Below are 24152 nucleotides of genomic sequence, written 5' to 3'. Positions count from 1 at the left end.
ACCAACAATTTTGAAAAACAGACCAAGTTGCTCCAACAAACAAGAATCTTTCTGATTTGAGTAAACTGTTGGAAATGAAACCAATTTTTTCTAGCCTTGCAAAAAAGCTTGTTGAACTTGGAAACAATAAGTATGTCATAGAGTGCAGAACACTACTTCCTCCAGACCTCAAAGTTCCACCTTATCACAGCTGTGATCCAAAACAAAGTGCACAGTGACAAGGACAATATTCTACACCATCTCACACTCCTAACAAGGATTGAGAAATAAATTTTTATTATATGCCTTTGGTGTTTAGTGAGACAAAATAATTTTTGTTTGTTCTTTCTAGAAAACCAAACCTGAACTGGAACATACTGTTATAAATTCTCCACCACTGAGCATTGGTATGTACAATGGAGTTGGTGATTTCAATGTATTTCCCTCTAAAATAACATAGAGTATGAAAGTACTAAGTGCTTGAGGAGAAATTTCCTAAACTCCACAATATGCCAGCTGTCAAAAGACATCAAAGTCCATCTCATTTACTAGCAAACTGCACTTATATACAAAGTGATGAAAGATTTCAAAATCCAAAGCAATAGCAAATGACAGTTGTACACTAAGTACAGCAAAAATGCTGATGTAAATTCCTTGAACAAATAGTGTACTAGTAAAAATAAGAGTGACCAGGATACTGAAAATAGCTAGTGGCACCAACAATCAAAGGACTGGACAGTGCTACACTGATTCACATCAACAAAAGGGCAGATCTAATGATATTCATAGACAGCAATATGAAGTTCAGAGGATACAAGATAATGAACCAAAGAAATAATTAACAGCCTCCTTGTGCACAAAAGTCAGCTATGACCAGAGCTATGGAACTCAAAAGAGAAATATGGATCAAAACTAATGGTATCAATAGCTGTTCATTAAAGCATTGATATAGGTATAATAATTCTATACAAGCACTATGGAACTGAATTCCTTCCTTAAAATGATTGCACAAGGAAAATGTTGCAAACCAAACGATGAAAATGACTACCGCCTCTTACTGATAGCTGAAGATGAAAGTCCACATATCTCAGAACAAGCTAATAAAATAAAATGCTGAAAGTACAGTAATCAATTGCCTTTGTGCTATGTTGCATTCTGAGTTGCACTGAAAGCAGTATTCTTTTCATCAAGATACTGAACACAACAGAATAGATAATTTCTTTGGCTTCCTTAATGGAGAAACTTTCTCCCAAGGAAATATGAAAATAATTACAAAAAGAGCAATAATAAAGAACTGTTTTCACCAAGTCCCTAAAACAGTACAATCTCAGGAAAAACTGAAAGGTCTCAGGAGAATATCCTCACTATAACAAAAGTAGCCCAATATTTAGGCATGCAGCTACAGAGAGTAGTACTCAAAACAGATACCGACAGAAAGAGCAACGTACAAAGAAAAATATACGTCAAAATCAGCTATCAAATGCATCATCCAAACAAAGATCAACGAGAAACAATTGACTCAAAGCATTTGAAATGAACAATAAAAGAAGAGCTTCCAAATACCATGATACCTAGACCAAGCATCATACTCACAGAAGCTGTTTTTATTAGAGAGCAAACAGGATGCATTTAGCTTCTTATTCCATGTAGACTTATGTCATTCTTGGGAAAACTGAATCTTTTAGATCCTCAGGAAAAGATACTAGAATCAGACTTAAAATTGCAACGAGCATACGTATTCCTTAGGGAAGATAGAATGAAATCTATAATAGATTTATCAAAAGCAAGCGTCAAACCAACCTTTTGAATAAGGAAAAGTTAATCTACAAGTTTTTGTGCAAATGAAGCTCAATTTTGGCTGTATTTAAATCCATCAGAAAAAATCAACATATCACACAAGACCTGAGTGGAATAGATTTTGGACAAGCACTAATTAAATTCTTCGAGCCAAGGAGAAAGTAATCTCGAAACATCCTCAGACTGGGAAAAAAAATCTAGAATGAACTCAACTGCTTGAGTATAACACTGGAAAAGGATTGACAATGTCAAGTATTTTTTATATCTTTCATCCAAAAAGAAAAATACAGAATATTTCTGGATCACCAAAGACAATATGGCTTCAAATGAGCTTCTGAACAGTTAAATTGATTAATAAGAAGTTCCATGGCAGAACTCAGATTCAATGTGAAAATCTAAACTATACAGTATTTCCCTAAGCTGTTATCTAAAAGATCTCAATGGAGAAATAAACTTAGCAGTCTACAACTAGAGACTTTCACCCAATAATATAACTCTAAAATGTGTACAGTAACTTCTCCAATGTCATTCAGTACTGAGCTTTCAATGTATCTCAGCTCAACTGAAACTTTAGATGTACTGACATCCTTTACCATTAAGCTATAGCCAATATGAAAAAGTTTCATCCGGAAAAGTCTTGTAGACTAAAAGCAAAACTCAACAAAATTCCTTACATTTCAAAAATAAAATTGTCTCAAGATCTGATAATTTTTAAAAGGAACAGGCAAATTATTCAGTACTCTTCCCAACTGTATACTATCTCCTGATATGTACTGTACATTAGTTGAAGTACTATCTAACATCTAAAATCTCTCAAATAAAGTAGAAATCTTAAATTTCTTGATCAAAGACTTTTGAACAGCTTATGATGGAGATGAAATCTGTAGTCAAAACAAGATATTACTGTAGTTTTTGTACCAAAGTTGACAGATGACTTCTGCAAGTTTAAAGATTGCTCATAAACGGCAGAAGCAAGGGACAGTAACAGTGCCCTTAAGACTGACAACATATACATATGGTCATCAGCTAAGGCCCCTCTCCACCCAAGCTAAGACCAGTGAGGGCTACCTAATTGCTGCTGATGACTCAGTAGGTAGACCTATAGGCTTCCCCCAAGCTTCAGCAGGTCTCAACCTTAGTCCGAACATTTACGATTCCCGAATATTGATAAAGTATTTCTATTTCATAGAAATATTCTAATGACTTTTTTTGCAATAATATGTTCATTAAAACTGGATTTCATTTTAAAATGCAATAGTTTTCAAACATGAAAATCCAGGTAAAACCTATTACTGTAAGTGTGCATCACAGGATAACAAGAAAGTAATGAATATGCATCATCAAGTTTCATGCAATATTCCTAAATAAAAACTTTCAGCATCAAGCTTTCAGTTTTGACAAACTTTCTGTACAGTACATTCTTTTTTTCATAAAACAATAAGTTTTTATGATTTTCATGTACATAATTTTTTATATGAAATATGAGAAAGTAAGAGTATGAAACTAATCTTTGTTTGACACATTTAGCACTCATGAAAGTCTGTTAACCATCAACTTTTTAAGCTTAGAAACCAGCTGAAATGTGAAGCGATTACAAAGATTTACACTAAAATAGTGTAAGAAACAATGAGATTATCTAACAAGCTTCATGATAACAGCTTGAACAGTTTTCGTTAAAAAATCTTGACCTTTCAGGACTCTAAAGTCTAACTATCTACCATGTCACTTCAATCTATATAAGAAGGTAGCCGACATAAAATAGAAACAAAAGAGGATCTTTTCTCATCATTCCTCTTTGCGCGACGAGGCACTCAGCCGAGTTTGGTTGGTACTGCTAGGGTGCCAGAGCAAACCCTTCCTTGTTTTCCAACACAAATGAAGCTTCATTTGCTGATTCACCAACTGTCACTACCTCAGTGGTCACCACGGGGACCCAAAGTAGCACAACAAAGGAACAGTAGATTCTCCAAAAACACCTGTGCTTAATCAAGAAAAGCAACTGTCAATCTTAACAGATTGGGTGTAACAAAATCTACGTAAAATGATAGCTTTACAGATCTAAGCTTCAAATATAAGTGTGCGCTTCGACCAATACTGAAGTAGAGCCAGACAAGACCACCTAAAGCCGAAGAATATGGAAGACCAAAATAAAAAAGAAGCTGTCTTCTGCCTGTGTTTCAAGCCTAAAATTACGAATGAGAGAGACACCCAAATCAAGTCCTGCTAACAAAATAGTTCAATACAGTATGTATTAATGACCACAGCATATCAAGTATGCATGACATAGTTGGCAATATATTAGGGCAATGTTCAACTCTCTAGAACACAACTAAACTTGTTCTACTAAATACCATCACTTTGGCACAAGAATCTGACAAGCCCATTAGCTCTATCTTTTGGTACAGGGAATAACAAAATATGTAAAGATTATTTAAGTAATGATAGGTTACCGCACCATATTTGGGACAAAAATGACACAGCAATGTGCATGTTGCACTTCTCCTCAGTCAATGAAGCATTAGAGAAACATAACACGCATCTAATCTTGGGACATGTAAAGGGTGATGCCGGTCCCCTCTCTAAAAAGCTATTGGCATCCTGAATATAAAGAAAAATACTGAAACTCTTCCAAGTCCATCATGGGACAAGTTACAAATGAAACTAAAAAAGCCCAACAATAAATGACTGCATTCACATTCAGTGACATTTAATGATTATTAAGATGAAAAGATTTAATTACAATTTACTTTACTACTAACCTTACACAAAAGAAATCTAACACTCCCAGCTTCTAAAGACTAATTAAGTTTACACTAAAATGTTCTTCTTCAAATCAAATTATTAGATATAAATTTCAAGATATAGAGATATATTCCCATATAATCTAAGATGTAATCATAAAAACAAGGCAGACAATTACCAGAAAATAACATATTTAAAATTAATGAAATTTTGGCAAATTATGCATCTGAGGATTCTATTCTTATAAAATTGACTTATCAAGTAATACAGTTACTATATGAATTACGTTACACAAAACTGAATGGCCTGCAAAAAATATCTGATGAAGACAAAACTTTTCACATCCAGGGTAAAATCATCTAACCACTGCACTCATGTTTGGAACAATACTCTAGGTACAGTAATCTTTTCCATCAGCTATAATGGAATTAGGAATCATTTTGAATGGCAAATCTATGTTCAATTGGAACATCAAACTGTTGCGTCCAAAGACATCTTAGGTCACTTTAAGAACTCAAAAACTTTAAATTCATTTGTTCTTTAGTCATAATTCTAAAAGAAAACTGATTGGAACTTTAAAAATTGGATTATTCATTAAGCTACAATGAATCAGGAATTTTCTTAAGAATTCTAGTGACAGGCTATTTTTGGTTCTGTGGCATTGAGTAACTCGCTCAATAAGATGAAAAAATTAAGACAGCAGTTTCATATTTCTAGACTAAAATATCAAATGTTCAAGATACCCATTTAGTAAACATTAACCAATGGAAGATAATAACCCAGTGACACACTGCTTCCAGTAAACAAGAAGTTGTCATACAATTTCAAGACTCACCATTGAGAATCATATGTCACCAAAACTCATCACAGGAGACAGGGACTGTTGTAGCTTCTATATACGGCTTCTGGTGGCAAGGAAGCAGGGCCACTGCATTTCTGAGATCAGCCCCGTTGATGGGCCTAAAGGCCTTTATTACAGTTTCTTTCGGAAAATATACAATCTACACCTGGAAGAGATTAAAGAATACAGTATTGTCACAAGGTTACAGAATACAATTAATGTTTCGACGTTACAAGACGGACTTCGTTTTGACATAAGTCTGGATATATGAGGAATCCTACTTATGATAATTAACTCGGCACAAAAATAATAAGGAAAAAATACAATAATTTAACTATTAATACATTGTTCCCTTGCCTAAATTTCAGGACAGTTATCAAGTTAAAAACATTTTAAAACTATTAAATATTGTTACTCTGTAATGCCTTCTTAATTACATAACCTGCTTTATTATCTCCTCAACTAGATACTGTCAATCTATCTAAGGTTTGACTCACGATACAGTATCTACTTAGAAAACAAAGTTCAATTTCTTTTGATCTCATTACCTGCATCTCACTAAAAGAAATGGGCTTAGAATCCCTTATAAACTCTCAAAAATAGATTTACCTGTAACCACTTCTAACTTACAAATTATTTTGTTTATTTCTAACCACCATAATATCAATGGTTGTAAATATTTGCTCGGGAATTTCAAACTTATATGCAACCAGGCTACCTGAATAAATCCCAAAATTATTAACCTAATGCATTACAAATGCACTTAAACTTTTAAAAATAAGAATAAAAATACTTATTCTGCAAGTATTAACAACTCAACCCTGCCCTTGATCTCAACTAACACAGCAATGGTACTTCCTCAACTGTATTCAGAAATCCATTTGAAGCTGGAATATCATATTGTTAGGTTGTTTGATTGTGAAACGACCTAGTTTCACTTTTGTTTTAACTGCCCTCTTTATTTTTGTTAAGGTGGGAGACTTGTTTACTTTGGTAACGTTGTGGGTAACAAGAATTAGTCAGGTTTGGGAAGCCAGAGGGACCGTTTCTCGTGAGGCAGTCGAGAAGGAGCAGCAGACCCAGCTTTGGAGTGTCTCCTAGTTGGTGGTGAATTGTCCTTAGCCTAGTCCTCGAGGTCGATATGGATTTGAAGAGTTATTCTTCGGTAGCAGCAAAGTGGCTGCTGTATCGACACTGGCGTTGTTGTTCCCGCAGTGTTCGATGGACGTCCTCGAGGATCAGGGATTGTTTGTGGATGTTTATTTGTTGGAAGAGCCAGTGTATGGGCTCGTATTTATTATTTGTATAATAATGAGAAGTTTCTATTATTAATGTTTCATGGCTGCTGCTTACTGTGTTTTTTGTTGTTGATATATTTTGATAATTGTTTATCATGTACTTTAACTTAAAGTAAACTATATTTGGTGATTTTAAAGTTTAACATGACTTTGTGGTAACGATCATTTATGTCTCTGTGCTTCCCAATACCTGAACTCATTGTAATTATTGTATATACTTGTAATTATTGTATAATTTTTGTAAAATAAACTAGGTTAAGATACTTAAGTGTTTTCTGTTTTACCCACCCCTTTGGTTGTTGCAGTCCATTGGTTCATTCCAGTCCCAATTCATTTAGTATTTTTAAAGAACCTGTTGAACCATTAAGGCGGTTCATAACATTGGCGACCTTGCCAGGATTGGGTCTGTTTTGGCTGGTGGTTCTGTGACATCTTTGGGGGTGGGTTAGAGAGTGATCTGGAAAAAAAAAAAATTCTGATTTTTTTTTTTTTTTTTTTTTTGAGTGTGGAGGTGTTAGGTTGTTTGATTGTGAAACGACCTAGTTTCACTTTTGTTTTAACTGCCCTCTTTATTTTTGTTAAGGTGGGAGACTTGTTTACTTTGGTAACGTTGTGGGTAACAAGAATTAGTCAGGTTTGGGAAGCCAGAGGGACCGTTTCTCGTGAGGCAGTCGAGAAGGAGCAGCAGACCCAGCTTTGGAGTGTCTCCTAGTTGGTGGTGAATTGTCCTTAGCCTAGTCCTCGAGGTCGATATGGATTTGAAGAGTTATTCTTCGGTAGCAGCAAAGTGGCTGCTGTATCGACACTGGCGTTGTTGTTCCCGCAGTGTTCGATGGACGTCCTCGAGGATCAGGGATTGTTTGTGGATGTTTATTTGTTGGAAGAGCCAGTGTATGGGCTCGTATTTATTATTTGTATAATAATGAGAAGTTTCTATTATTAATGTTTCATGGCTGCTGCTTACTGTGTTTTTTGTTGTTGATATATTTTGATAATTGTTTATCATGTACTTTAACTTAAAGTAAACTATATTTGGTGATTTTAAAGTTTAACATGACTTTGTGGTAACGATCATTTATGTCTCTGTGCTTCCCAATACCTGAACTCATTGTAATTATTGTATATACTTGTAATTATTGTATAATTTTTGTAAAATAAACTAGGTTAAGATACTTAAGTGTTTTCTGTTTTACCCACCCCTTTGGTTGTTGCAGTCCATTGGTTCATTCCAGTCCCAATTCATTTAGTATTTTTAAAGAACCTGTTGAACCATTAAGGCGGTTCATAACAATATCCAGACTTATGTCAAAAGAAGTTTTACAAAACTTTTCAAAAATATAGAAGTTCTCTTCAACAGTTCTTAAAATCACAGTTAGTACACGATTTAACCTCTAACATGAACTAAGTTGTATCATACTGCAGTAGTTGCCAAGGCTATCTAATTCAAAATATGAATTACAATTATACAGAAAATATATTCACACTTTACAAAATAAGTGTTATCTATTACAGTAAACATTCTCGTGAAGTCCTAAGATTATTATAAGAACATCTTCAATATTTAATCTAGTGTATATGCAAAAGAATGTTAAGGTCATTAAAATCTAAACTTGACATTTGGAACAAGGCTAATAAATTTCCTTATACTTCTAAGATACAAATCTATCAAATAAAATAAGAGATTAAACTCCTTTCAGTCCAAAGATAATACAAAAGTGAATTACTGTATATAATCAAACTTAAAAAAACAAAAGTGATCTAATAAAATATATAGTGTTTCATAAATACAAACCGACTTTAAATTGATACTTAATCACTGTATTAGACAGAAACTAAGTTGCTATTGTGTGGTACAGCAATTAGCCGACACTAAATCTCCCTGAAGAAAGGAGAGAGTACTTTCGAAGATAATTCATTTTTATGGAGTAAAACCTTAATAAATGGCATTTTTAAGCATAAGTCCTTTCAGTGATGACATTTTATAAAGTTAAGTAGCCCTTCTAGGCAAATTATCCAAAGGGAATAATGTTCCACTTTCGAAGATGAATCTTAAAGGGAGCACTCTTACGTTGAAAACAAAATCATAATACTTTATCAGGCCAACTGGTAAACTAATTAGAGAATATAACTTTGTTCAAAACAGCAGTACAGAAACAATCCCTTTGTTCAACACACTACTGCATACAAGGGAACATCATATTTTTAAATTACAAATCCAATGATGAAGAATTTTGTACAGAACCTATAGATGTAGAAATCCCTCCCTTAAGATGACCCTTTATATCCTACTTAGGGCAATAAGCAAGAATACATCATCACTCTGGGAAGACATACTTGGAACCACCTGCACAGAATCTCTTTTGAATTTTAAAGGATTTCTGATACTGTCCTAAATAGACTCTCCATCCATATTTCCATTGAGCCACTGTTCATGATCTATCTAACATTATTGCAGCCTTTCCACTATGAACTAATTGTCAAAGACCTAAACAGACCTCCAAATTCTGATTACCCTTTGCATTCAGATCTTCCCGGACAGTACCATCCGGCTATTCTAAAAGTCCGGCCTTCTCTCATGAGGCTCAATACTTCACAGTATTCTAGAAGTTTTATTCCAGCAGTGACCAAGTTGTGGAATGATCTTCCTAATTGTTTATTTGAATCGGTACAACTTAAAAAGTTCAAACTTGCAGCAAATGTTTTTATGCTAAACAGGCTGACATGTCTCTTTTTATAGTTTATTTACGAACGATCTATTTTAATGCTGTTACTGTTCTTAAAATATGTTATTCTAATTGTTCATTACTTCACTTGTAGTTTGTTTATCTCCTTTCCTTACTGGGCTATTTGTCCCTGATAGAGCCCTTGGGCTTATTGCATCCTGCTTTTCCAACTACGTTTGTAGATTAGCAATATCAACCATAATATCAACTGTAAAAAGTGTCAACGTCTATACAACAGTGAGAATCTTGTCGCCTCCAGAAAGAGACTTAGCGCTGAATGTAGGAGACTGCGGTACTGATTTCTGCATTTCCCCTTTACCAGTAACTCCTAAGCCAAAACTTCCTTGAGTACTTCTAACAGGTCCAGATAGTTTATGCAAATGACACTCCTTATCTGACCATATCCTGAACTGGTATGACATTGGTAATTTGTGAGGTCAGATTAAAAACCAGAGAAAAAAACATTGTAACATCAATGTAAAAAAAAAACTCTGGAAAACTGTACTCACAAATTGCCAATGTCACACAATTCATGAGATGTATTTATAGGTACAGAATGTAAATACCTTTATGTGTAACATATGTAAATGTTATAGTAATCTATTCAAAATTCTATAGAATTTATCTTCTTTGAAGATAACTTATTCTCTGGTTACACCTCATTTTTCCTTTGCTTACATATATACCAAATAGTCTGGCATATTCCTTATACATTTTCCTTTCATCATACACCTGGCAACACTAAGATAACCAGAAAATGCTTCACTCAGTGAATTATATTCTGGACTGTAATTGTTCAGTGGCTACTTTCCTCTTGGTAAGAGTAGAACTATGGTAAGAGGCTCTTCTAGGAGGACACTCCAAAATTAAACCCTTGTTCTCTAGTCTTCGGTAATGCCATAGTCTTTGTACTATGGTATTCCACTTTCATGGGTTAGAGTTCATTTGCTTGAGGGTACACTCAGGCACAATATTCTATCAGATTTCTTATTTCCTTTCCTCATGACTATTTTCCCTTTTGGAGCCCTTGGACTTATAGCAGGCTGCTTTTCCAACTAGGGTTGTAACTTAGCTAATAACAATAAATGGATAAAAAGTTTCATATTGGAAATTCTCCAATTATGTATGTTTTAATGGCTGCTCTAAACAAACTTCTGAAAATAAGAATAATGTCTTGTAAACTGAAATTGAAGGTCTTCTTAAATTCTATACCTCCCTGCATTTATACAGATATAGGAACCAGTTCCCAAGGAAGAATCCTCTTCTTCCTACTTATGGAAGTCAGTAAGAATGTACCGTACCGTACTTTGGGATATTTTGGCCTTTTTTTATAATTTATCTATTTTGCCTTCTCTTTGAAAGTGCAAAAATCAAATAAAAAATTAGATGTTTTGTGGCTTATTAACATTTCAAAACACACCTACTGTTGGAAACAGTCCATTTACAAGACTGGGATTCAAGCCCAGCTCAAGCGCGATGGTTTCTAGCAGTGTCTGCAACCTCACACTCCTTGTAAGGTAAAGGATGGGGGGTTTGAAGGAGCCTATACAGTAGGCCTACCTGCTGATTCATCAGCAGTCGTTACCTGATCCTAACTTGGATGGAGAGGGGGCCAGGACACTGATCGTATGTATATATGGTCAGTCTCTAAGGCAGTCTTGATAACCAGGGCAATGTCTCTGTCTCTTGCCTCTGCAATTCACGTGTGGACTTTAAACCCTTTAAACATATGAGAAACCAGTTTGAAACTTATATTGCATAACTTGTAGCCAGTCAATATAGATTTATTACCAACTACACTCAAATTGTTAAGTGCAGAGTGGCAGAGTATTTGGAATCAAATCCTGACATAATTTATAATGGATTAAAGGCATCTAGAACTGCTGAGGTACTCACAGTTTTGACCAAAAGAGACTGTAATTAATCCACTGAAGATAATTTTTTCATTAAAGCAAAGCTGTAATTAGTTATTTGTTATTTTTACAAGTCTTTCATGTTTATTATTATTATTATTATTATTATTATTATTATTATTATTATTATTATTATTATCATTATTAAATGCTAAGCTACAACCCTAGTTGGAAAAGCAGGATGCTATAAGCCCAGGGGCCCCAACAGGGAAAATAGCCCAGTAAGGAAAGGAAATAAGGAAAAATAAAATATTTTTAGTGAAGTAACATCAAGATAAATCTTTCCTATATAAACAATAAAAACTTAACAAAACAAGAGGAAGAGAAACTAAATAGAACAGTGTGCCCGAGTGTACCCTCAAGCAAGAGAACTCTATCCCAAGACAGTGGAAGACCATGGTACAACCCAAGACTAGAGAACAATGGTTTGATTTTGGAGTGTCCTTCTCCTAGAAGAGCTGCTTACCATAGCTAAAGAGTCTCTCCTACCCTTTTAATGTGATATGTACCTGGTATCCTGTTTTACAGTATTTTATTCAACTGCACATATCAATATTTCAATAATAAAGATTTATGTGAATTAGATACACACTAAACAAGCCTAATTCTGCAACAAGCTGGTTATATCTTTGCAACTGAAGGTGAAATTGGCAAAACATTAACCGCCCAAATTACAATGCCAGAAATTTGGACAAAAAGGGGGAAATTTTTCTGGTGCAAAATATCCCAAAGTACTGTACAGTATTGTCATTCCAAGATGACATATGGAACTGAAAAAAGCTTTAGAACTGTGAAGGATTTCTTTTATCTATCATAATTAGACTGTCTAATGACACTGTTAACCATATATTCAATATAAAACCTCTTTCCTACGAACTAATTTTGAAAGATCTTCAAAGAAATCGACTGCAAGCCAATACAAGCTGTAAAAGGTATGTACGCAGTGTACTGTACGTGTACACGTATGCACAGTACCAAAGACGGTGTACTTTGCCCCTTGTTGGTGATCTGTAATAGTTCCTCCCATCCAAGTTCTGCAACTATGTTCTGAAACCATACATTGATGCAGCCCTTAAGAGAAAAGTGAGCAATTTCTATTCCAGTTGAGATCATGTTTAAGAACAGAACTGGAAAACTAAACTCTGAATTATTCCATTATTAGTGATTTGCAAAGGCGAATTAAACACTGCCAACACAATATTAAAGAAATGCGAAAAACTATAGAGAGCTTAAGTAACGGAAACACTCCTCTTGATTTAATAAGTACAGTAGTAGGTTGGCACCATCCACCCGTTGAGTGTTATTTAGAGTGTTATTGGGTCCTTTGACTGGACAGATAGTACTACATTGGATCCCTCTCTCTCGTTATGGCTCATTTTTTCTTTGCCTACATATACACTGAATACTCTGGCCTATTCTATACTCATTCTCCTCTGTCATACACCTGACAACACTGAGATTACCAATCAATTCTACTCTCTCACAGGGTGAACTGCTGCCCTGTAATTGTTCACTGTCCACTTTCCTCTTGGTAAGGGTGTAAGAGACTCTTTAGCTATGGTAAGCAGCTCTTCTAGGAGATGGAAACTACACAATCAAATGGGTAGTGCCATAACCTCTGTACCATGGTCTACCACTGACTTGAGGTACAGTTTTCTTGCTTAATGGTACAGTCGAGCACAATAATCTATCTTATTTCTCTTCCTCTTTTATAGTTTATATATGAAAGATTTATATTGATGCTATTATTCTTAAACATCTCTCGTAGTTCCTTTCCAAATTTCCTTTCCTCACTGAGCTATTTTTCCTGTTGAAGCCCTTGGGCTTATAGCATCCTACTTTTCCAACTAGGGGGTAGCTTGGCAAGAAATAATAATAATAATAATAATAATAATAATAATAATAATAATAATAATAATATACTCCTTACAGGAGCCACATCCACAATGAAAACTACAAGGACTCTTACAAATGAATGAGATCTTGGCCACTGCTGCAGCAGTACAATATCAAACCCTACAATAATTGTTAACAGGCAGAACACATTTACAGGTTCTTAGCATACTAGGAAAAGTTCTTTTCCTATCCCATATTAAAGATAGAATAAGCGACACTCAAAATAAATGGAGAATTATTAGAAAAATAGTGACCTATTCAGCTACAATTATTCTCAAACCAGATCATTTGTCTTTGGATTAAATTTATCATGAGATAAAATTGCTTTGACTTTATCAAATTATTCTCTCTCAGTTAAAAACCTTTTGCCGTGACTAAAATGCAATAATGAAAACAGAAACTTTCTACGATACATCAACCGAAATTTGTTTTTAAACAATAAGGTTTCACGAAAATGTAAATGTGTCCTGCTTATTAACGATATTATCAAAACACAAACGGTCCTCAACTTATAAACATATGGAAATACGAACACAAATCCAACTGAAGTCGTAAATCTGAGATATTGTATAAAAAGTTCATAATGAAATTCTGCAATATAACAATATCATACAATTTGATAGAGTACGCAAAACGACATTTCCAACATGAAACGGGACTATCTGTGGAGACTTTTGCATCTGAAAACTATAGGCGTGTGAGTTGGGTGAAAATTTCACAAAATTCGACTTACAAACAGCTTCTTGGCACCTTTTAACCCTTTTACCCCCAAAGGACGTACTGGTGCGTTTCACAAAACTCATCCCTTTACCCCCATGGACGTACCAGTACGTCCTTGCAAAAAACTGCTATTTACATATTTTTTTGCATATTTTTGATAATTTTTTGAGAAATTTCAGGCATTTTTCAAGAGATTGAGACCAACCTGACCTCTCTATGATGGAAATTAAGACTGTTAGAGCAATTCAAAAAAAAATATACTGCAAAATGTGCTTGAAAAAAAAATAACCCCTGGGGGTTTTAAGGGTTGGAAAGTTCCAAATAGCCTGGGGGTAAAATAGTTAAGTTTATAAGCTGAGGACGTGAAATAGTATAATACTGTATGAGGAACATGATGCCAATTAATTTTCTAATACAGAGAGCAAAAAACAAGGTAAATCACATTGAACTTTAGATGCTCTTTGTTAAATAAAGTAAAAAAACCAAATGGTTTTTAAACGATACGATCTCTTAGACTTTATGACCTTACACAATAATACCTTTTACCTGCTTTCATAAAATCTAATTTCATGTACTGCAATATTTTTTCCAAAAGCACAAACTACAGTATTTTAGTTCTCTTACGACCAATAAACGCTACGTTAAATGAAATAGGTAAGTACATACAGTACATACATACTACCAAGGCACTTCCCCCAATTTTGGGAGGTAGCCGACATCAAACAAATGAAACAAAAACAAAAAAGGGGACCTCTACTCTCTACATTTCTCCCAGCCTAACCAGGGACTCAACCGAGTTCAGCTGGTACTGCTAGGGTGTCACAGCCCACCCTCCCACATTATCCACCACAGATGAAGCTTCATAATGCTGAATCCCCTACTGCTGCTACCTCCGCGGTCATCTAAGGTTAGTACAGTGCATTAATCTTAATTAACTTCGTTGGAGTCTTCAGCGACAAGAGGGAGACAGTCCGTAAGTGGGACTCGACATCCTGAACGGAGGATTTCTGTAAAGGAAAATAAGGTTCTTTAGAAATGTTATTAGCCGTTAGCAAGTTCAGTATAGTCAAATAGCTAACATAATGATTTGAAAAAAAAAATTACACTGAAGATCCTAATTAAAATGTTTCATATAACCCGTTTAACTGTTACTTGGAGCATGCATTATCATAAACTTATAGGTGAAATATACTATTTCATAATTTTATAATACTGTACTGTACAGTTTTTCATCATAAAAGAATTTCTTCGGGTTAGCTTATTTTGAGGAAGCAAAAACCTCTAATCACTGTAACATAATCATAGTATCACAGTAGTACAAACTTAAACTACAATCTATAAACTACTGTATTCCCCTAATAGGGTATAAATCCTATAATAAATCAATTTAACGATTTAAATAGAAGTAGTTATTAGTTAAGTATATTTGGTAATACATGCACACACACACTCTCTCTCTCTCTCTCTCTCAAAATTTAGTTTTACTAGGAAATGAGAAGTCCGCTGAAGAACAAATCAAGACAACAAAATAAGATGAAATTGGTACTAAAGCTGATTAGATGAAATTTCATTTTTTTCAAATTTTGTGATGCAAGAAATCTAAGAATTTTCAATCAGACTACAATTACGGTATTATAATAATCACATTCACAGTTATTATTGGATTTTATTTCAATAATTAATTTGGGCTAATTACACAGAAAATTGGGCTTTAAGGGGTAACTGACGCAAAATTTAATTTGCGACAATGCATTTGCTGCAACGCCATTGCGACACTATTTCAACTTTAGCGTCACTGCGTTAAGCGTCGATGAAATGATCGTTAAGTCATCAATGCAATGGAGTAATGGCAAAACTGGTGACGGATGTACCAAGGACTGAGTATGACTACTTATTTTGAGGACTTATGATTGAAATCATCTTTCCTGAATTGTGTATTAACCCTTTTACCCCCAAAGGACGTACTGGTACGTTTCACAAAAGCCATCCCTTTACCCCCATGGACGTACTGGTACGTCCTTGCAAAAAAATGCTATAAAATTTTTTTTTTCATATTTTTGATAATTTTTTGAGAAAATTCAGGCATTTTCCAAGAGAATGAGACCAACCTGATCTCTCTATGACAAAAATTAAGGCTGTTAGATCAATTTTTAAAAAAATCTACTGTAAAATGTGCTGGGGAAAAAATAACCCCCTGGGAGATAAGGGTTGGAAATTTCCAAATAGCCTGGGGGTTAAAGGGTTAAGTGTTGCGCAGGGGATAATTCATAATTTCTACTGTATATCAGTATCAATTAGGGAAGATAAACTGCAAATCTCAAAACTAATTTGTATTTTTTCTAGCAATACAAACACGAGTCATTTCAATAAGGAGTCTTCCTTAGGTGGAAGGAAGTCCCAATGGCAGGAAAAGGCTGTCTGTTTTACCCTCGGCCCAGAGCCTGGCTCCGATACAAGGTAGGGGCATACCCAAATACTCAAGTTATGTTATCCCTGCTCAGCAAAGAAAGTAATATGCTTTGAAACTGACAATCATATGTATTATAAAATCGTAGCTATATTCTATAAGGTTTGATTCAAAGAGATGTCCTCACCTGCTCGAGTGTCTACTAGTACTAATACTCCCAAGCCCACGAGAGTTAGGATGGGGAAAAAGGTTACTTACATTTGGCATTAAGCACTAATAAGTAACAGATGAGTTGACACTAGGATAATTGTGTTGCAGAAGTACAGTTTCTACATTGACTACTGGACAGCCGCTACAAGGCCTAGAGTGCAGGTGCCTTGGGTCTTGTAGGCACCGGGTGGTTCTTGTGGAAAGCAATGTTTGTGAAACGACCACAGATGTCATAAGCAATAGGAGAAGCCCTGGAAGATGCTTCTTCTAAAGGGTTTATAAACCTCATAATAGTCTCTAGCAGTCAAAGAGAAATGGTACTTTCTGTTACTCTTTTCCCCTTTCATCCAGTGTTGACAAATAGATCAGACGTTGGAACAACAAAGTATATTCTTTATTAAACAGAGACTCACTGCCCTAACAGGGCATAGTAGTAAATCCACTACGTCATCAGACACCTCTTTGAATGATGAAAGAGTCAAATCACTTGTCACAAAACGGTGGATTTTAGGTCTTAAGGGAAGCTATGGTTGCGGCCAGCCCATGAATATTGTGAGCCCTGGGAGTTGCCATTGTAAGCACGTCTCCAAAGGATTTGGAAGCTCTATTAATAGCCTCTCTATCAGTGTCTACCAAATGGATATTGCAAAATGCTAAGGTTGAGGCAACAACACGAAAGTTGTGGGCTTTGGTAGGGGCCCCATTTAACGCTCTTCCTTAAGATATAAGCCCTCATAACCACTTTTCAAAACCAGAAAGGGATTGTAATCTCAGACACTCCCTTCTTGTTTGAATTGTGCTAACAAACATGATAGGAAAGGTCAGGAGGTAGGGAACAGTTCTCTTAAGGTATAAGCAGACTGGCCTTACGGGGCAAAGTAACAAACAGTCCGGATCATCAGTTATACCTCCTTTAATGCTGATATTGTAAACGTCAAATCTGATATTAATAGCAGCATTTTGGATCTTAGCTGCAAATTTTGTAATGAAAGTAAATGAAAGATCTTTCCACCAGTTGGAGCGTGAAAAAAGATGATAGGTTTCGTAGTTTGCTCGCTCTTTGATGACACTAGAGCTAAATGGAAGACTCTCGGCAAGAAACCACCAATTACACAACGCCTCCCAGTCACCTGAGCACAGGGAGGTTCTCCAAAGGTAACAATAAGGCAGAAAAGACTCACACCTACGTAAAAAGCAATGCTTCACCTAAACAAAAATACTGACAAATCTTCTTTAATCATAAACGACGAAGGATCTGAATCCAAGTGAAGATCCTGACGGGACTGGTTCCTATTGAGAAATTTACTTGAAACCATTATTTCTTACGGAGAAATTATGTTCCATTAACACGATTTCCGTTAGCATGAAATCTCCATGAACATAACCCTCGTGTTAACAAGGAGTTAACTGTATTTATCCATTGTTAAAGTTTGGTGAAAATCCAATGTATCAATTTCTTTTGACGTACTATTTAAAATTGTGAAAAATGCAAATCTGGATCTAAATTATCGATCCGATATCTAATGGAGTTGTCAATGGTCAAGATGTATCTGTGGTGAAAATTCTGTCAAAATCCATTGAGTAGTTTTGACGTACTCCTGTCCACTGACACACAGTCAAATAAATGAGTAAATAAACCGACTCGATTTTACTGTATTACCTCCTTGGCAGAGGTAATAAGTGAGCCAAGAGCTTACCCATACAAATGACGAGGGTTTGTATTCGCGTAGGAACAAACTGATAATATCATAATTCCAGTTATATCAATGCCTTACCATCACATGCTCAGAATCCAGATGACAAAAACACTTGGGTACACTAGGATGTCGCCTACGCCTCATTCTTCATTCCTGATTGCCTGGAGCTTGCCTCCGGGAGGAAGCTCTTAAGACTAAAACTCATAGCCCCCACAGTTCCCATGTGCAAGGGAGGGGTTAAGGGGCAGCCCAAGCCCAGGTCTCTGAGGACCAAAATCCAGGTCTCAAGTTGGAGCCGGAAGGAATTCCATTCTTCCAATTTTCAATTTTAGCTGATCAGCCTGGAATAAAATATCAGATTAGGGGTATTTCCATCTCTTGCCAACTCAAAGGGCAATACAATAGTCTTACTAATTAATCAACATCTACAAAATCTATTGACTGTTCTATTTAATGGTCTACAAAATATCTGCTGCTGTGCTGCACTTCAAGATAAATGTAAGTAAAGTCATCTTTCTCTAAAATTCAAATTACTGTATATTACAAAAAATCATTTGATGACAACTCTCAATAAGTTCTACTTGAGACTAACACATCTGTATTATCTAATTCCTTTAAATATCTGATTGATTTTCACATGTGGGTTGTCTCAAGTCTTTTTCATATATAAATACTATAACCCAACAATTGGATACAACTCGTGCCAGGCAATGGTTGCTGATGACTCAGTAGGTAGACCTATAGGCTCCCTAAATCTCCCATCCTTAGCTCACAAGGATGGTGAAGTTGCAGACACTACAAGAAACTATCAAGCTTGAGCGGGACTCGAACCCGAGTCCAACAGATAGTTGGGCGGGGATGTTTCCAATAAGCTACTTCAATCCAAACAGTGGATTCAATCTAAAATGCTACCTTTACAATCCTCATAAGAAAACAATTAAAATTGAAATGGTATGTCAAGGGGGAAGGCAAAAGAGATGAGAAGTAACTACTATTATTCTGAGATTGTCATACAGATCATAATCTAATACAAGCATGAGAGCCTTCGATTAAAAGTTCATCTTACCGAATATGGCCCTGATTACTTTCTTGAACATTCATTATTATTACTATTATTATCATTACTGTATTATTATTATCATTATTATTATTATTACTTGCTAAACTACAATACTACTTACAAACTCAGAGTGCTATACAGTAAAGACAAGGGGTCCACAGTGAAAATATCCCAGTAAGGAAACAGAGACACGGATAGAATAGTGTCCCCGAGTGTACCCTAAGACATAGAACCCTCACCTCAGACAGTGGAATACCATGGTACAGAGGCTATGGTACTACCAAAGAAATGGGAACATTGTTTTGATCTTGGAATGTCCTTCTCCTAGAACAGCTGCTTACCATAGCAAAAGAGTCTCTTCTACCCTTACCATGAGGAAAATGAGGAAAGTAGACAATGAACAATTACAGTGAAGAAGTTAACCCCTTGAGTGAAGAATTTTTCAGCTATCATAGTGTTGTCAGGTGTATGAGGAAAGAGGAAAATGTGTAAAGAATAGGGCTGACTATTTGGTGTATGTATGGGCAAAGAAAAAATGAGCCATAACCAGAAAGGGATCCAGGGAAAGTACCATATAATTCTCTGGCGGTAGTATCTCACCAAACAGTTTTTAGCATTGTATGAATTTTCTCAAATCTTGAATTGGTGAAATCACTTGAGCAAACTTTTCCAAATAAAATATCTTTCCTAATTACGTTACGTCATCAAGTGTATTAAACTAGACTAGGATCAAAGTCTACATTAAGACTTTTGAAAAAAATATTTCACTCATTCACCTAATAAAAAGTAAAATTATTACATAATCTCAGGGTAAAAAAAACTTCAGAAGTTCTGCAGTGAATGTTTTTATGTTGAACAGACTGATATAGGTCTCTCATAGTTTATGTATGATAGATATATTTTAGCATTGATACTGACCTTAGGGTATTTTATATTGATTGTTAATTACTTGTCATGTAGTTTATTCATTTTGTGTCCTCACTTGGCTATTATTTCTTGTAGGAGCCCTTGGGCTTGTAGCATCCTGCTTTTCCAACTAGGGTTGTAGCTCAACTAATTAGAATGACAATAATAATCATATATTAAAAAACCTATGAAGATAAATTAACAAACTTGATAAATTCAGTGGAGATATTCTAGATATTTCTAAATCCCAAAGTTGAAACTTAACAGCCTTTACGTACAAACTTCTCCCAAGGGATAAAATGCATATTCATCCATTACCATTGCCTTCCACATCTTATGCAGAATTTTGGCTTTGTTTCCACTGCCAAGGTGGTTATAAAATGACCTGCATTTATTCATATATTTACTTGTTTGTCTGTTTGTTCGCAGGAATACGGCAAAACTTCTTGCAGGATTCTCACCAACTTTAACAACGGATCGGTATTATGCTGAGAACCCAATAGATTATGAAGGTGATCCAGATCAAGATAGCAATTCTAGTTATTATTGTTATTAATATACATTAGAATCATTCACGGCCAACATATGAAGAAGGGAAAGCTTGGTCCGTAGACCGGAGTAAACACTCTTCATTGATGGAGGTCTGAAATGTCTGATTGCTCTTTCTACTACTTGTTTCAAATGCATTTAGAATGTTGTCACCTTAAACTTTACAGCAAAGTTTAACCATTACTCCTTACAACACTAACCAGTTGGGCAACAGAATACAAGACTTAAAATATCGGGTTTCAAATTACAAACTTAATTTGCTCCAAGAAGCTATTTGTTAGTTAATTTTTGTTACATTTTGGCCTAGCGCAGGCCTAACCTGAATTCCATGCCTATAATTTCCAGCTACAAAAGTCAACAAATAGTCAGGTTGTATATGAAATATATATCATGTTATTACAGGTAGTAGGTTGGCCAAGGCACCAGCCGCCCGTTGAAATACTACCGCCAGAGAGTTATGGGGTCCTTTGACTGGCCAGACAGTACTACGTTGGATCCTTCTCTTTGGTTACGGTTCTTTCTCTTTGCCTACACATACGCCGAATAGTCTGGCCTATTCTTAACAGATTCTCCTCTGTCCTCACACACCTGACAACACTGAGGTTACTAAACAATTCTTCTTCGCTCAAGGGGTTAACTACTGCACTGTATTTGTTCTGTGGCTACTTTCCTCTTAGTAAGGGTAGAAGAGACTCTTTAGCTATGGTAAGCAGCTCTTCTAGGAGAAGGACACTCCAAAATCAAACCATTGTTCTCTAGTCTTGGGTAGTGCCATAGCCTCTGTACCATGGTCTTCCACTGTCTTGGGTTAGAGTTCTCTTGCTTGAGGGTACAATCAGGCACACTATTCTATTTAATTTCTCTTCCTCTTGTTTTGTTAAAGTTTTCATAGTTTATATAGGAAATATTTATTTTAATGTTACTCTTCTTAAAATATTTTATTTTTCCTTCTTTCCTTTCCTTACTGGGCTATTTTCCCTGTTGGGGCCCCTGGGCTTATAGCATTTTGCTTTTCCAGCTAGGGTTGTAGCTTAGCAAGTAATAATAATAATAATAATAATAATACAAATGCCATTTTGCTTACTGTATTAACCCTTTTACCCCCAAAGGACATACTGGTACGTTTCACAAAACACATACCTTTACCACCATGGACGTACTGGTACGTCCTTGCAAAAAACAGCTATTTACAATTTTTTTTTTAGCTTTTTGATAATTTTTGGAGAAATTTCAGGCATTTTCCAAGAGAATGAGACCAACCTGACCTCTCTATGGCAAAAATTAAGGCTGTTAGAGCAATTTAAAAAAATATATACTGCAAAATGTGCTGGGAAATAAATAACCCCCTGGGAGTTAAGGGTTAGAAAGTTCCAAATAGCCTGGGGGTAAAAGTGTTAAATGATATAGTATTGATTTATGACAGTATTTCTTCATCTTATCTATTGTAATTTTCAATTGGATTTGTATTTGTACCTCTGAATGTTTGTAACTTGAGAACCTTCTGTACCGCACTTCCAAAGATCCCTAGACTGCTCTATGGTGTCACACGCCTTACCATCCATAATCCATGTACGATGAAACAATGGTTTTACGGCATCACATTCTACAATATTTCATAAATTAAACTCTTTTTATCAAAGTAAAATAATTCTAATTAGTCCAATGACTTACCTTTACATGCTCCAAGTGCACGACAGACAGACTAGAGTCACTGCCGATGGACGACATGATGTGCTTTTTCTCGATCTCGTTCAATTTGTGTTCAAAGTTAATCCGCCTGAAATGAAACAAAAGTATCAGGAGAAAAATTCAATTCTTTGACTTCTCAAAAAGGGTTATTGGAATAATGCTTCTCAAAAGGGTAATAAAAATCCTTTTACTTTTCAATGAACGTCAAAAGACCTCGAGCAAAATTTCCCAAAATACATCTAGTTATTACTTTCAGAATAGAATCATCGCCTAATTAACACATTTGCAGGCCAATGTCAATTCAATAAATATCATTCTATAAAGGTTTGACTAAATACGACAAATTTGGAAGCAATACAAACATGAAGCAAAGAAGAAACCAGCCGGTAAGCTTTTTTGGCAGGGTGTAACTACCCACCGCTAGTTAGCGAAGTGGGGAGCGGGGTAGGTTAACCCTCCCGCTCATACCAGCACTAGCGACTAACCCTCACTTTTGTAATTGTGGCAGGACTTTCAGGGGGTTGGTGCTGGCACGTCAGTATGTGAATAGAGCTCCAGGTTTGTATAGCTAGAAAAAATGACAAATTCGGAGATAATTTGTATTTTTCCTAACCATACAAACCTTAGATATTTACATTGGGTTTACTTTCGGCGTAGCTGAAATGACGAGCCAATAGATTTCAACGAGGGTTAACTACCCCCGCGCTAGTTAGCAGGGGTAGGGGAAGGGGTAGCTTGCTACCCCTCCTCCCCCACACACCAGTGATTTGCTTCACTTCACTTAGAGGTAGGACTTGACTTGGGGGACAGGGCTGGCGGGCAAATATGTGTAAATAGCTAAGGTTTGTATGGTTAGGAAAAATACAAATTATCTCCGAATTTGTCATTTGTTCCGTAACCGAAATACAAACCACGCTATTTACATTGGGTGACTTACCCCTTAGGAAGGGTGGAAAGTCCCCAGCCTTACTGACTTTGGCTTCACCCGGGGGCTCCGCCTCCCAGTGAGTAGCACTTGAGAAAAGGAGCCCCTGCACCTCACAAGTTCCTCGCTTCGCAAGGAACGTGTGGCCTACATAAGTTGTGTGTGGAGGAAAGAGCGTGACTCATCCTATGAAGTTGACCTTGAAACCTTTAGATAGGAATCCAGGATAGGACGTTCCCAATACCACCTCATCAGGGTATGGGGGACGCGACAGTATTAAGCTTAATACTAGGAGCACAAGGAAGCATGGGTTACCTGCACCGGTTGAGGTCAGCTATGCGGAGACCAGGATGCTGCTTCCCCAAGAGAGGGGAGGATGAAGAAAGTAAGGGTCAGACATACTCTTTCATTCACGCAGACTAAAACCGGGTAACAACGAACTCAACCTACTGCTACTTGTCCATAGAGGAGCCTGAGGTTAGACCAGCTGTTGTGCAGCCACCACAGGGCCGATAGAAAAGGTATCGAGGATCCTGTGGGTCACGTCCTGCAGGTAGTGAGTTGTGAAGGTCGTCTGACGCTTCCAGACCCCAACTTGAAGCACCTGCGTCACAGAGAAGTTTCTCTTGAAGGCCAGGGACGTAGCAATGCCCCTGACGTTGTGTGCCCTTGGGCGACGTGGCGGAGGAGGGTCTGGATTCAAGGCGTGATGGATAACCCTTCGAATCCAAGCCGAGATGGTGTTCTTTGTGACCCTCCTCTTCGTCCTGCCTGTGTTAACAAACAATGCTTGCACTTGA

The 24152-nt window shown here is 36.2% G+C and overlaps 1 long non-coding RNA gene across 2 annotated transcripts in view; it reads right to left on the bottom strand.

The window, feature by feature from the left end:
- Nucleotides 1-18485: 18485 nt before the first annotated feature.
- Nucleotides 18486-24152, bottom strand: part of LOC137659502 (uncharacterized) — a 197008-nt gene continuing 191341 nt past the window's right edge. For both annotated transcript variants that reach the window (XR_011047556.1, XR_011047557.1), the window contains exons 2-3: nucleotides 22410-22515; nucleotides 18486-18564 (exon numbers count right to left, since the gene is read on the bottom strand). This is a non-coding gene — a long non-coding RNA (uncharacterized lncRNA). The remainder of the gene's footprint in view (nucleotides 18565-22409; nucleotides 22516-24152) is intronic.

This window comes from Palaemon carinicauda, chromosome 20 (assembly GCF_036898095.1).
Source record: "Palaemon carinicauda isolate YSFRI2023 chromosome 20, ASM3689809v2, whole genome shotgun sequence".
Taxonomy (NCBI): domain Eukaryota; kingdom Metazoa; phylum Arthropoda; class Malacostraca; order Decapoda; family Palaemonidae; genus Palaemon; species Palaemon carinicauda.
Note: the sequence above shows the minus strand (reverse complement) of the source record. Positions and strands in the feature narration are given on the sequence as shown.